This window comes from Mustela nigripes, chromosome 15, assembly GCF_022355385.1.
Source record: "Mustela nigripes isolate SB6536 chromosome 15, MUSNIG.SB6536, whole genome shotgun sequence".
Lineage (NCBI taxonomy): Eukaryota > Metazoa > Chordata > Mammalia > Carnivora > Mustelidae > Mustela > Mustela nigripes.
Window position 1 is genome coordinate 23,647,966 of NC_081571.1, and position 14,881 is coordinate 23,662,846.

A 14,881-nucleotide genomic window follows, 5' to 3' on the forward strand; every position below is an offset into this window, starting at 1 on the left:
AGATGAGCATACCACAGCTTAAGAAGCCCTACCCATTTCTTCCAAATGTTATCTTGGAGAAATACAGGGGAAATGGAAGGAAAATTGAATTCGGTCACTTACCCCCCAAAAAATTACCACTAATTGATAAATGTTAGTGTCTACTACAACCTACTCTACCATCATTTCCAACCTTGAAAACTCAGGAAGAAGGTAAAATCAGTTACAAAAAAAAAAAAAAAAAACCAGAAAGAAACTAATTTCTTTGCACATCTTAGAATTTTTGTGTGTATCAATTAGAAATTCTGTGCCACCTAACGGAATCCTCCAGTAACAGAAGCTTATGTGGATAGGGGTGTATTTTTCTTATATAACAAGCAGTCAGGCCTGTACTTCATGGTGGCAAAATGGCTACCCTAGCTCTACGCAATACATTTGCATTCAGGCCAAAAGGAAGGGGCAAAAAGCCCAGGGGCAGTTTGTATCCTTTTATCAGGAGCACAAAAACTTTCCCAGGAACCTGCCTTCTCTTGTCCCTCCCCATGTCCTTCCTTCCTCCCAGAGGACTTCTGTTGCTTAAGTCTTACTGGTCAGAACTAGGTTACTTGGCCTTAGCTACGAGGGACACTGGGAAAATATTTCCAATTGGCCTAGACCAGTCAGGATCTACTACCTTGGACTCAGCATGTTGCTGCCAATATATGAGAAAACCAGAGTTCTGCGAGCAAGGAAGAAGGGAGTAGTGGAGAATAGGCCAGCTGGAAGCAGAGTCTAGGACAACATAAATCAGTATTTCAAACTCTAATACAAAGAGCAAAGTGGAAGAACTGTGTTAAATGGAAGAGTCAAGATTGGCATTTGTTTGCCAGAGCATACAATGGAAATTCAGGAAGAGTTTACATCTAAGGCAGAGCTTATCAGGAATGCCAACGGAGACCTAGAGGTCTTAGCTACTGCCCCACCTTCTGGCCTGAAAGGCACTTCCTTTCAGCCACTTCAACAGCAGGAAATGGGATAAAGACAATGAAGTCCAATGGTAAAAGGTTTCCCCATCAGGGAATATTGGGGAATTCGAGACTCTCCTTTTAATATTTTAGGTTGCTCAGAGCGTTTACTGAGTAATTTTTCCTAGGGACCAGAGTCCCACTTGCTCTTTCCTGAGCACACACTTCAGGTGTCATTTATGACGCAGGGGAGAGCTGCAGCACTGAGAAGGAAAGTGAAAAGAAGGTCCTTCCTTCCCTGCCCCTAATGAACCTCCAGACTAGTAAAAGTTATTTATTTGAATGGTTGGGACATTCCTTGGGAAAGGAGCTGAATGCCTAAATATTATGAGCACCAGTCCCACAGGCCATCAGCAAATGGAGCCTGCCTTGCTATGACTGGGTGTGTGACTCTCATTTGGCCAATAAACTCCTTGTAGGAGTCACACTAGATCCAGGAAAAAGGCAAGTCACAGATGTTCTGGAGATGGAGGCTGTAGGGGTTGAGGGTGAAAGATAAACAATTGGACAAGGGTTAGTGTTAAATTAAAAATTCCACATTAACTTTTCTGAAATAAAATGTGGGTCCTTTAATTGAATAGGTTGAATAAATGCAAATAATTTTAAGCAAAAAAGATCTGATTCATCTATCCACACTGCCAAAATCACACACCTCAAGTTTATTTTTCTAGTGAAACATATCCAGTGCTTTACTCATCATATAATACTATCTTACTTAAAGAACATTTACAAAATGGCATTTTGAATTTTTTTGTTTTCCATGTTTCTCAACCAAAGTTCTCTCCTTGAAGTCTGTATTGGGGGGAGGGGAGTTCCTGACTCTCTAGACAAGTGTTCAGACTTGAAAATGTTAACTAATTTCATTTTTTTGATAGTTTGTCTGTGATCTGAACTGAGTCATACCAAAAATACCTCTATAAGATTTGACCTTTTACTTAAATCCCACATTGAGATAATACACTTAAAATGGTTATCAAGAAGACCTTTGTTCTTAAAAGCACATTTAAAATAAATCACTCTTTAAAAGAAAACTGTTTTCAATTAAGTTCTTTACAGGCAATCGGATTGAAACGTATATTTGCCCTTTTATTTTCTTTATATAAATTATACCCAAGAGTGCCATGATAACAGCAATATACAAACTATGCTTTACCTTTGTATTTACTTCTTGTCAAAATAAGCTCTACAAATTAATTTGTTTTTAGAGTGTTTTATGACCAATAAGCCCCAGGATAAAAACAATGAAGGCAGTAACCATTTTTTATTGTTAATGAAAAAAACCTAGTCCAATTATATAAGGATAAGTAATTCTTATTTCCTTCCTATAAGTAATTCTTATATAAGAATATAATTCTTATATCCTTATGAGGATAAGTAAATTCTTCTGATGAAGAGTTTACATGTACTAGAAAATTTTCACTCATTTCTAACAATGTTTTATCATTTAGAAAAGCTTTCAAAACAGTTTTTGCTTGAGTCCCATGAGCCAAGTGAGACTTCAGTGATAACTTAAGAGGGTGAACAACTAATCTTGGCCTCCTGTATGTTTTGTTTTGTTTAGCCAACTTACAGTACATTTTTTTAAATTTTAGCCATCTTATAGTACATTTTTTTTAATTTTACTCCGCTATGTTTTAACCACCTAACACTTTTGTTATTAAACTCTCATGTGCCCCATAAAATGCTGAGAGCTTAAATAGAGAGTTTTAATCTAACAAGTACTGATACCAAAAGAGAAATTTCTCTTATTTCTCCACTATCTTATTTTTTTCTCTTTTGATTTGACCCTCCAACCCATCCATGTTAGAGGCTGTTTTATTAGGGGCAGATTTTGCATTTTCCTTAGCGATTTACTATGAGGGTCCTAAAGGGGCAAAATTCAAAAAGCAGAAGTCTGGAAGAAAAATAATTTGGGAATGAAGTAATTTTATACATGTTTCTTTATTTGTATATATTTATTTAATGTATAAATTTAATCCATAAAATGAGCTTGCTATTTCTCAAATTACCTATAGTAAAGTGCAAATTTTTAAAAATTGGATCTCATGAAGTATTTGTTAGATTGCTCCTCTCCTTTATCCCCTCCCACCATAGCCTAGACAGGTTAGCATAGCGCGAGGCCCCAAACCCCAGAGTGGGATTGGAAGAGATATCTGTTTCAAAAACATAGAAACAAGAAGAGTTAGAGAAGAGTCAGGGCGTCAAAGAAACTGAAAATATCACTGATCCAAAAGGGCAAGCACAGGGCTGGAAAGGAAAGACAAAGGCCAGGTCTGAAATGCTTTGGGAGTGAAAAATGGGAGATAGGAGACAGTCCGATATAGGGTCCAGAACAAGTACAGCACACTTGTACCAGTCCTGAACCACTGAGGAAGGGACATAATGGAAGAAGCATCAGGTGACCAAGCAGAGTCTGATTTGAAGGTAGAAAGAACAGCAAAAAGAATGGCCAGAAGATAAAGACCCCACTAAAAAAAGATAACCACAGGGCAATATCCCTGATGCACAGAGATGCAAAAATCCTCAAAAAAATACTAGCAAACCAAATCCAACAGTATATTTTAAGAAATCATTCACCACAATCAGTGGGATTTATTCCTGTGTTGCAAGGTGGTTCAATATTCACAAATCAATCAATATAATTCATTACATCAATACGAAAAAGAATAAGAACTTATGATAATTTCAATAGACACAGAAAAAGCATGTGACAAAGTACAACATCCATTCATGATAAAAATGCTCAGCAAAGTAGGTTTAGAGGGACTGTACCTCAGCATTATAAAGCCATCTATGAAGAACCCATGGCTAACATCCTCAATAGGGAAAAACTGAGAGCTTTTCCCCTACGTTCAGGAACAAGACAAGGATGACCCCTCTCACTCCTTTTATTCAACATATTTCTGGAAGTCCTAGCCAAAAATCAGACAACAAAAATATATAAAATGGCATTCAAACTGGTAAGGAAGAAGTAAAGCTATCACTCTTTACAGATGACATAATATTCTGTATAGGAAACCCTAAAGACCACCAAAAAACTGCTAGAACTGATTAATGAATTCTTAAAGTTGCAGGATACAAAAATTAATGTGCAGAAATCTGTTGCATTTTATATACTAATAATGAAGCAGCAGAAGGAGAAATTAAGAAAGCAATCCCATCGATAATTGCACCAAAAATAATAAGATACATAGGAATAAACCTAACCTAAGAGGTAAAAGACCTGTAGTCTGAAAACTATAAAATGCTGATGAAAGAAACTGAAGACGACACAAAGAAATGGGAAGATATTCCATGCTCATGGATTGGAAGAACAAATATTGTTAAAATGTCTATATTAACCAAAGCAATCAATTAATTTAATGTAATCCCTAACAAAAACCAATAGTATTTTTCACAGAACTAGAACAAACGATCCTAAAATGTGTATGGAACCAAAAAAGACCTTGAATAGCCAAAGCCATCTTGAAAAGGAAAAGCAAAGCTGGAAGCATCAAAATTCTGGACTTCAAGTTATATTACAAAGCTGTAGTAATCAAAACAGTAACAGTACTAGCACAAAAATAGACCCGTAGATCAATAGAACAGAATAGAAAATCCAGGGGTGTCTGGATGGTTCAGCCAGTTAAGCCTCCCATCCTTGATTTTGGCTCAGGTCATGATCTCAGGGTCATGAAATTGAGCCCTACATCAGGCTCCATGCTCAACAGGGGGGTCTGCTGGAGATTCTCTCTCTCCTTCTCCTTCTGCCCTCCCCCCCGCCCACCACTAGCTTTCTCTTTCTCTTTCTTTAAAATAAATAAGTCTTTAAAAAAATAGAAAATCTACAAATAAACCCACAATTTTATGGTCAATTAATCTTCAATAAAGCAGTAAAGAATACCCAGTGGGAAAAGGACAGTCTCTTCAACAAATGGCATTGGGAAGTGGAGAGCAACATGCAAAGGAATGAAACTGGACCACTTCCTTACAGCATACACAAAAATAAATTCAAAATGGATTAAAGACTTAAATGTGAGACCTGAAACCATAAAAATCCTAGAAAAGAACTCAGGCAGTAACTTGTTTGACACTATCTGTAGCAACTTCTTTCTAGATAGGTCTCCTGAGGCAAGAGAAACAAAAGCAAAAATGATCACACTACACCATGATTGGGACTACACCAAAATAAAAAGCTCCTACACAGCAAAGAAAACAATAAAACTAAAAGGTAAAAGGTAAACAATTGAATGGGAAAAGATACTTGAAAACGATATATCCAATAAGGGGTCAGTATCCAAAATATATAAAGAACTTAAATCAAGATCCAAAACAGAGATAATCTAATTTTAAAATGGGCAAAAGGGGCACCTGGGTGGCTCAGCTGGTAAAGCATCCTACTGTTCATTTCAGCTCATTTCAGTCCTGGAATTGAGCCCAGCATTAGACTCCCCTCTCAGCAGGGAGTCTGCTTGAGGATTTTTTTTTCTACTCCCTCCTCCCCTCCCCCCACGTGCATGTGCTCTCTCTTTCTCACTGCCTCTCTCAAATAAATAAATAAATCTTTTTTTTTTTTTTTTAATGGGCAAAATAGGGGCACCTGGGTGACTCCGTGGGTTAAAGCCTCTGCCTTCAGCTCAGGTCGTGATCCCAGGGTCCTGGGATCGAGCCCCGCATTGGGCTCTCTGCTCAGCAGGGAGCCTGCTTCCCCCTCTCTATCTGCCTACTTATGATCTCTGTCTGTCAAATAAATAAATAAAATATTTTTTTAAAAAATGGGCAAAAGACATGAACAGACATACAGATGGCCAATAGACACATGAAAAGATGCTCATCATCATTTATCATCAGGAAAACACAAATCAAAACTAAAGTGAGATATTACCTCACACCTTTCAGAATGGCTAAAATTAAAAACACAAGAAACAATAGGTATTGGTGAGGATATGGAGGAAAAAAAAACCCTGTGTGTTGCACTGTTGGTGGGAATGCAAACTGCAAACTGGTGCAGCCACTCTGGAAAACAGTATGGAGGTTCCTCAAAAAGTTAAACATCGAACTACCTTAGGATCCAGCAATCACACTACTGGGTATTTACCCACAGAATACAAGAACATCAGTTCAAAGGGAAATATGCACCCTTATGTTTATAACAACATTATTTACAATAGCCAGGATGTGGAAGCAGCCCAGTATCCATTGATTGATGAATGGATAAAGAGGTGGTATATAAAAATAAGTAAATAAATAAATAAATAAATAAATAAATAAATAAAGGTGGTATATATATGCAATGCAATATTACTCAGTCACCCAAAAAGGAATGAAATTCTTGCCATTCGCAGCAACATGGGTGGAGCTAGAGAGTATAATGCTAAGTGAAAGAAGTGAGTTGGAGACAAATACTGTATGATTTCACTCATATGAGAAATTTAAAAACCAATAAAATTGAACAAAAGGAAAAAGAGAAAGAGAGACAAAGCAAGAAAGAGACTCTAATTATAGAGAACAAACTGATGGTTAGAAGAGGGAGGGGGTTAAGGGGATGGGTGAAACAGGTCATTGGGATTAAGGAGACCACTTGTGATAAGCACTGAGTATTACATGGAAGTGCTGAATCACTATATTGCATACTTGAAATTAATATAAGAATGTATGTTAACTAACTGGAATTAAAAATTTTAGGGATGCATGGATAACTCGGTTAAGCATCTGCCTCTGGTTCAGGTCATGATCCCAGGGTCCTGGGATGGAACCTCAAATAGGGCTCCAGGTGGCAGCCTGCTCCTCCCTCTAGCTGCCACTCCCCCACTTGTGTGTGTGCTCTCTCTCTCTCTCTCTCTGTCAAATAAATAAAATATTTTAAAAAATAAAATAAAATAAAAACTTTTTTTTAAAAGATTTTTGTTTATTTACTTGACAAAGAGAGAGAGACAGCAAGAGAGGGAACACAAGCAGGGGGAGAGGGAGATGCTAGAAGCAGGCTTCCTGCCGAGCTGGGACACCCACCAATGCAGGGCTTGATCCTAGGACCCTGGGATCATGACTTGAGCCCAAAAGGCAGATGCTTAATGACTGAGCCAACAAGGCGCTCCAAAATAAAAACTTTTTAAAAATGGTCCACAGACTTCAAGTAAAGTCAGTATTTCTATTGAGTCTTCTGGGTCATTCATGGGGTCAGAGATCTCTGAGAAGGTTTACCACAGAAGTAATACCATTACACTGTATTTTCCTCCCAGTTAATTGCATTAAGAAAATTAGAAGCTGCCTCTCCATGCCTCTTATATAAACCACCTCTGCAAGAAAGAACCTCACACCTAGAAGGCCCATCCAACCCCCAGGTTATTTCCCAAGCTGTGGCCCAAATAACGACCAATTGGATCAAGCTATACTCTGCACAGACTTCCTTCTTAGTCGAATTCTCAGGTGAAGAAAGCTGCTAATACAAAACCCAACAGGCATCATATTGGGGTGAGTCAGCCTGAGACAGCCCATGTTAGTTGAAACTAATGAAAAAAAAGCCACAGGATTTCTTTTTTCTTTTCTTTTTCCTTTTCTTTTTTTTCTTTTCTTTTCTTTCTTTTATTTTCTTTTCTTTTACCTTTCTTTTTGTAGAACACTTCACAGACCTGCATGTCATCCTTGCTCAAGGGCCATGCTAATCTTCTCTGTACCATTCCAGTTTTAGTATATGTGTTGCCTAAGTGAGCACAACCACAGGATTTCTTTAAGCTCTTGTTCAGGCAGAAGTTCTGGCCTAACTGTTCCTTTTGAGGTGGGTGGACCATTTAGACTTTATAGCATGAAGATGAGCCCCTTCTTTAGAGGAAAAAAGTCATTTCTCATAGAACAGATAAAGACCTATCACATCATTTTTCTGATGCCAGAGACAGCAAGATGAAGTATATATCCTAAGTTGTTAAATGAAGTAGAGGAAAAAAGATCTACAGATTAATAATAACTCCTTGAGAAAAACACAGGAAATAAATGATGTCATTAAAATTTTCTCATGCCTTTCCTTTAGCTGAATTCTAAAAGTATGATCACATCTATCAAGTAATAACCATACACATAAGTGTGAGTTGAATTGTAAATTATACGTTCCTACATTCTTCATGAATGCTGCGATGGATAAATACATGTGTCAACTTGACTAGGCCACAGAGTGCCCTGATAGTTACTCAAACATTATTCTGGGTGTGTCTGTGAGGGTGTTTCTGGAAGAAGTTAACATCTGAATTGGTAGACACAATAAAGCAGGTAGTCCTCTCTACTGGGGATGGGTCTTGCCCCATCAGTAGAAGGCCAGAATAGAACAAAAGGGTGGAGTAAGACAGAATTCCTTCTATCTGACCATATTCAAGCTGGGACATCAGTTTTTCTGACCTGAACTAAAACATCAGCTTTTACTGTTATTGAGTCTTGAGCCCGCTAGCCTTCAGAATGGAACAATACCAGTGGTATACTCTGCTGAGTCTCCAGTTTGTCAACTCAACTTGCAGACCTTGGAATATGTCCATCTCCCAACTGCATAAGCCAATTATTTATAATAAGTATCTTTAGAGAGAGAGGAGAGAAACACATATACATTCCATTGATTCTCTTTCTCTGGAGAACCTGACTAATACAGATGTTTATATAAATTTTACAGAAAAGTTGTATAAAGAATAAAGACATACCAAGTAGACTTAGTTGTTTTTCTCTCCCCTAAACCACAGCCATATGGCCTAGTGTGGTAGTAATTCAAAGAATCATCTGAGATGAAAGTCACACCCAGACTAAAAAGGAAAGCCACAGCCACTACCACTACCACCATATTCAGAGCTGCCACGTTCAATCAGACGATTTACATCTAAATCCATCACATTTATAAGATCTGGAGAGACCAAGAGGTGAAGTAGGAGTATTACTTTAGGCCTATTGTTGGCTATATATTGTAACTATAATTATATACATAGCTCCCCTTCTAATGGCGCCACTGATTTAATGACAGAGTGAAGGCAGATTGGTCTGGTTGTCAGGGTCTTAGATAACTTGACTGAACGTATTATATCAATGTCAGAGCAAGCACTATGTCTCAAGTCAATATCAGAAAGTAAATAAAAGCCAAACTTTCAGACTAATATGAAGATTTTTTTTTAAGATTTTATTTATTTATTTGACAGAGATTACAAGTAGGCAGAAAGGCAGTGAGAGAGAGGAGGAAGCGGGCTCCCTGCTGAGCAGAGAACCCAATGTGGGGCTCCATCCCAGGACACTGGGATCGTGATCCGAGCTGAAGGCAGAGGTTTTAACCCACTGAGCCACCCAGGCACCCCCTGATATATAAATTTTATTCACCAGAATTCTGGGGCAAAAGTAGCTTACACATACAAGAAAAACCACCAGCACTAGATAGGACATGTTCCAGAAGACTGCATGCACCAAAGAAGGTCAGCGTGTGGTGTGTGAGGGCTCAGAATGGCAGAGCCTCCCGTGAGTATACTCAAGGCAGAGCAAAAGAGAGCTTTATGCGGTTATTATGAGCAGGAAGCTGGTGAAAAAGAAAGAAGTGTAAAGGGAATTTTTAGAAAGATTTCTGTATGATTTCACTATCTGAAATCCCTTAAAAATAAAACTTAAGAGCAAATATTTACATCATTCTTCAAGGTTTCTCAAGTTAGACTGTTGCTGAATGTTGCTATATAAGGACGCCTGACTTTGTATGAGTTTCACTGCATTTAGACAAAGGCCATCTTCAGATTCCAACATCATTCCCAATTCCCACTCAGGGCAGACTTTCCTATCACTATAACAATGTATAATCTACAATTAACAGTGTGGGTCATTATCAAGAACAGTAGGATTGAGCTTTGGTGTTTTTGGTGTTTATCTTTCAGAAATCTTAGCTTATATTTATGACTCTTAGTATCTTGTGGCATACAGTATCCACCAATCAACTCTAGAAAAGCAAAGTGGGGCGTGTCCAACATTTGGCTCCAGGCATGGTTCTAAATAATGTCCCAGATCAATAGAAAGGATACATAGAACCTATATAGCAAAGGTAGAGAAAACAACATATACCAGCTCAAATTATATCCTCAGTACCTAAAAGGATTAGAAAACACTTTAAATTTTTTTTTAAGATTTTATTTATTTATGACAGAGAGATGGAGAGCACAAGTAGGCAGAGCAGCAGGCAGAGGGAGAAGCAGGCTCCCCACTGAGCAGGGAGCCTGATTCGGAACTCCATCCCAGGACCCTGGGATCATGACCTGAGCCATAGACAGATGCTTAACCAACTGAGTCACCCAGGCATCCTAAAAACACTTTAAATTAAAAAAAGAATGCAGGGCCACCTGGGTGGCTCAGTCAATTAAGTGTCTGCCTTTGGCTACTGTTATGATCCCAGGGTCCTGAGATCAAGCCCTTCATCAGGCTCCCTGCTGAGCGGTGAGCCTGCTTCTCTCTCTCCCTCTGCCAACCACTCCCCCTGCTTGGACTCTCTCTCTCTCTCAATCCCTCTCTGTCAAATAAATAAAATATTTTTTTAATTTTTTAAAAATTTTTAAAAGAAATCATAATGTTACCAAAATGTAAATTATTTATCACAAAAGTCACCATAAAGACAAATCAGACACTACCTTGGTGTATTATCTTAGGTTGCAGATTCTGGAGTGAGTACTTAGAGCTAAAATTACATATCACCAAAATTACCCCTAAAAATCCCCAAGGAACATACCATGTCAGAGACACACAGTCTCTTCACTCAGTCCAACATATCCAAATTTTCCTGCAAAGGTGGAACAGGTAACCCGGGCTTTTGTTGAGACCAGGGACCCAACTTCTGTTTAGAGACTATGTGGCAGCGACAATCTGTTGTACAAAAAATATTAGAATCACACTTGGTGCAATGAAAAGTTAACACCATGAGCAGCACATGGGAACTAAGCCAACCAAGAGAATAGCAGGTTCTTTTCTATCATCTTCTGTGTGCCCCAAGGTTAACACGTACTGATTACAGTAGAGAACAAAATTATCTAAGCATAATTGCATTTGTTTATACTAAGTATACATCTGACAGGATTCCACTCTATTTAGAAGGAAAAAAACACACAGTGGGAAAGAAGACACACCAAAGTGGTGAACTTAACCCTGTAAGTAAAGATGCAATATCACTCACTCTAGACCTGCTTGAACAGTTAGCCTCACCAGCAAATACACTTAGCAGAAAGTCCAAAAGATACCAATTTTCCCTTAGATTTTCAGAATTATCCTAAAGGTGGAGAAAGGAAAAACTGCCTCCAGAGTAGACACTGCCCCAGAGGAGTTTAAGAAAATATCTAAGAAAAACCACAGTCTGTTTTCCACTGACTTAACAGATAGTTGTGGCCAGATGAAAGCCAGAAATGACAATGGTAACACACACAAACCATGCTCTGTAAAGCTAAGCGGTTAGAGGAGGACATTTCATATTTCTGAGTCAAGAACGCGCAACTCATCCAAAGTATCCTGGAATAAAGATACGTGGTGTGAACACAGCTAATTAAACACCTTGGTTTATAAAACATTAGAAACCCAACCTGGACCCTCAAAAGTTAACATCCTATGAACTTCTTTCGACCACCTAGGACCATCCCACCAGCCAAGTATTGGACAAGATAGCAGAAGCAGGTGTCTACGTCTGCAGGAAGAGAGAAGCTGGTTCTGAAGCCTCCTCAGTCTATGACCTTTGATTGCCATCAGCCCTGTCCTGGCTAAGAATGTGATTCCCAGACTAGCTTCTCGTCTTTTCTCCTGGTTAGAGAAGAAAGGGCAAAGTAGCAATGGGATGGCAAGAGGGCCAATGAAGAATAAAGAAGTAGCTGGAGATGAAAGCTGCCACCAGAGAGGCTGAGCTGGAAATAGCATGACTACCGCCTTGTGCGGCATGCTCCTGTTCATTCAACAAACACTGACTGACTGCCTAATATATGCACAGCATTCTGCTGAGTCTTTTCTCATGTTTGACAGTCTTAAAGGGGGAATGCTTCCCATGCCATTTCTATTGAGGCTCACTGCTTCCCTGGGTGAGTAAGCTTTTGCTTACGGCCAGTCACACTTCTTACCCCACCTTCAGGCAAGCAGACACTCCCGGCCCTGGAGGCAATTAAGGGAAGAGGAGAATCTGGCACAGCTGTAGGCTAGGAGAACCGCCTCGGGTATGGTCAGCCTCCAAAATCAAACCAGGGACTGGGTTCATGCAGTGTTCAAACATAAAACAACGCCTCGTTTTCACTGCATGTCCCTGGAGGAACATCTTTAGAACAGAAAACTTGAGAACGCATGGATTATTCACTAGAGCCTAGAAAAGGAAGCCAGTGAGGGCAATTTATAGTATTACAAGAGATTTTCAAGTTCAGAGATCAAGTACAGAGTCTATAAGATTTCAGCGCATGTTAGCATAAAGCGAGAGTTGTATGTGGCGAGGCTGACAGGCAAGTCAGTGAGGCTGACTGAGGATCCATTTCATCTTCTGATGGAAGAAAGATGCCTGTAGTCCAGTTTCCCTTTCTCAAAAAGACCTTATTCTGCCTGTGGTTAGGCAATTGAAGAAAACGTTGTTCCAAAGCCACAGAATTCATCTTTTCCTTGATCTAGCAAAAATGTGCCTATCTGTGACAATGCAGATTTGGGCAGTCAGAAAACAAGCTCATAGAAAAGGAAATCCCAGCCACTATTTTCCAAAAGGTGTCCTCCAGACTGAGACTAGGGTCTGTGCTCTCCTTCACATTGTTTATTGGTCTAACTTTCTTTAAGTCAAAAGCTATGTTTATTAAAAGAGGGGGTGAAAGTTAACGGTGAACATGGAAAGCTAATATCCTGATGAAGCTGTACCTTTGTGAGACAAAGCTGGGAGCAGAGAATTTTAAAAGTACACAGATAGTACTGCAAGCAAAGCAGAACAGAAAGTAGAGGACAACTCCTTTCTCACCTCAGTTAATGTTTTGTTCAAAAAACACCCTGCTTGAAAGCAGTCTGGTCATTTATCTCATTAAACGAAACAATAAACCCCGCCCCGACACCATAAAGCATGGCACAAAATGACTTACGTTATTATTACTCCCTTGCCTTAGGTCAGATTAGGAAGGATAACTTGTGATGGTATGAAGCAGCACTGCGGCAGCACTGGAAAGGAGAAAGGGAGCGTCCACCTCCTACGCCCATACACTATTCCTTTCCACACCCATGTCTGGAAGTATGCAGAGGAGATCCTAACAGAGCACCACCAGGGCACCTTGACATGGAGGATGAGGGCCAAAGAGTGGCCCCCTGAGGGGCTTCCCTCAGAGGGGGGCTTCATTCCCTGGCGGTACCCTGCATGGTCACATAGGCAGAGGAGGGGAATTCTTGTCAGAGATTGTCCATGTGAAAAAATCCACTGCCTGGAGATAAAGTGGCCAGTTGTGACAGTCTGAAACCCTGGTTCTCCTTCAGTCTCGCCACCCTCGTTCCCCTAGGTGCTAGATCTCTGACACAACGGATAAATTTACATGAAATGTACAAGTTCCCTTCTCCTATCATTTGAACCTGAAGGATTTGCACAGATCCCCATACCAGTTCCTGGTAGACCCCACCTCAGCTTCTACTTCATTATAAGACAGTAAGCACATACACACACCTTTGTCTGTAAGAATGAAAAAGTAGAATAAAAGCCCTTTTAGCCAACCTGCACTAAAGACTACATTTAACAGTGTTCCCTATGACCTCAGGAAAAGCCACCAGCTTATGGACCACAGCACACTCAGTCTCCTCAGCCACACACCTGCAGGCTTCTACTCCCACCAACCACATGGTAGGCTTTCCAAAGAAGTAAAGTTGTGCCACTTTTATTTATAATTATTACAATTATATAATTTAATTAAATATTTATATTATCTGGTGAAATATGACAACAAAGAGAGTCATGTTTCTTTGAAAAAGCAAACTAAATTCTTTTAAAGCATCAATAAACATGAGTTACTAAGAAATTCTGCTCCTAAACTGATTATGAGTGAGACAACTGTTCATGACAAGGAAGAATAATAAAAATATACACGGATTCTGCACTCGTTACAGCACAAGTATCTTTAAGACCTTGCTCTTATTTTAAAAGCATGAAACTGGAAATCATAGGTGATTCATTATGAGTATGGTTTATGTAAGAGAGATGATATGAATAATCAGTTGGCCCATTTGCAAAGAAAATGCCTTGACCTTCCACTGAAAGACTGGCTAATAAAATATGCACTAATATGTTTTATTTTAAAAGATGCCTGTATGATTTTTTTTTTAAGATTTTATTTATTCGACAGAGAGAGACACAATGAGAGAGGGAACACAAACAGGGAGAATAGGGAAGGGTGAAACAGGCTTCCTGCCAATCAGGGAACCCAACCAATGCAGGGCTCGATCCCAGGACCCTGGGATCATGACCTGAGCCAAAGGCAGATGCTTAAGAACTGAGCCACTCAGGCACCCCTATCTGTATGATTTTCTATTGTCCCCCAACTTCTCATAATTAACCAATCAACTATTGGTTCTGATCACACAATACCACAAGACAGACACTACTAAAGACAAATCAACAAAGCTACCAAAAAATACTATGACTCAACTAGAGAGTATAGACCCTGAAAAAAAGAATATACTTTTTTTTCAGAAGAATGTGCTTCCCTCTGACTTACTACAAAGGAGAGAAGACATTTTAAAATTTTTTGGAAACTGATTTGTCAAGTGGTCAGCCTCCTAAGAACTAATTCAACAAATAAACAATTCGCTGAGCAATCATCTGACAAATAGCTTAGATAGGACAAGTTGTCAAAGCCACTGTACCAGGTCAATGCAGGGGCACAGTCAGGGCAACAGGGACAGAGGAAATAATAATTAAGACAAAAATCAGTGTTAAAAACTTAATCATC

General features: G+C 39.2%; 1 non-coding gene across 1 annotated transcript; it reads right to left on the reverse strand.

Annotated features, from left to right (window-relative positions):
- Positions 1-7,567: 7,567 nt before the first annotated feature.
- Positions 7,568-7,674, reverse strand: LOC132003023 (U6 spliceosomal RNA). Its single transcript, XR_009400103.1, has one exon. It is a non-coding gene; the product is annotated as a U6 spliceosomal RNA (small nuclear RNA).
- Between the last annotated feature and the right edge of the window lie 7,207 nt (positions 7,675-14,881).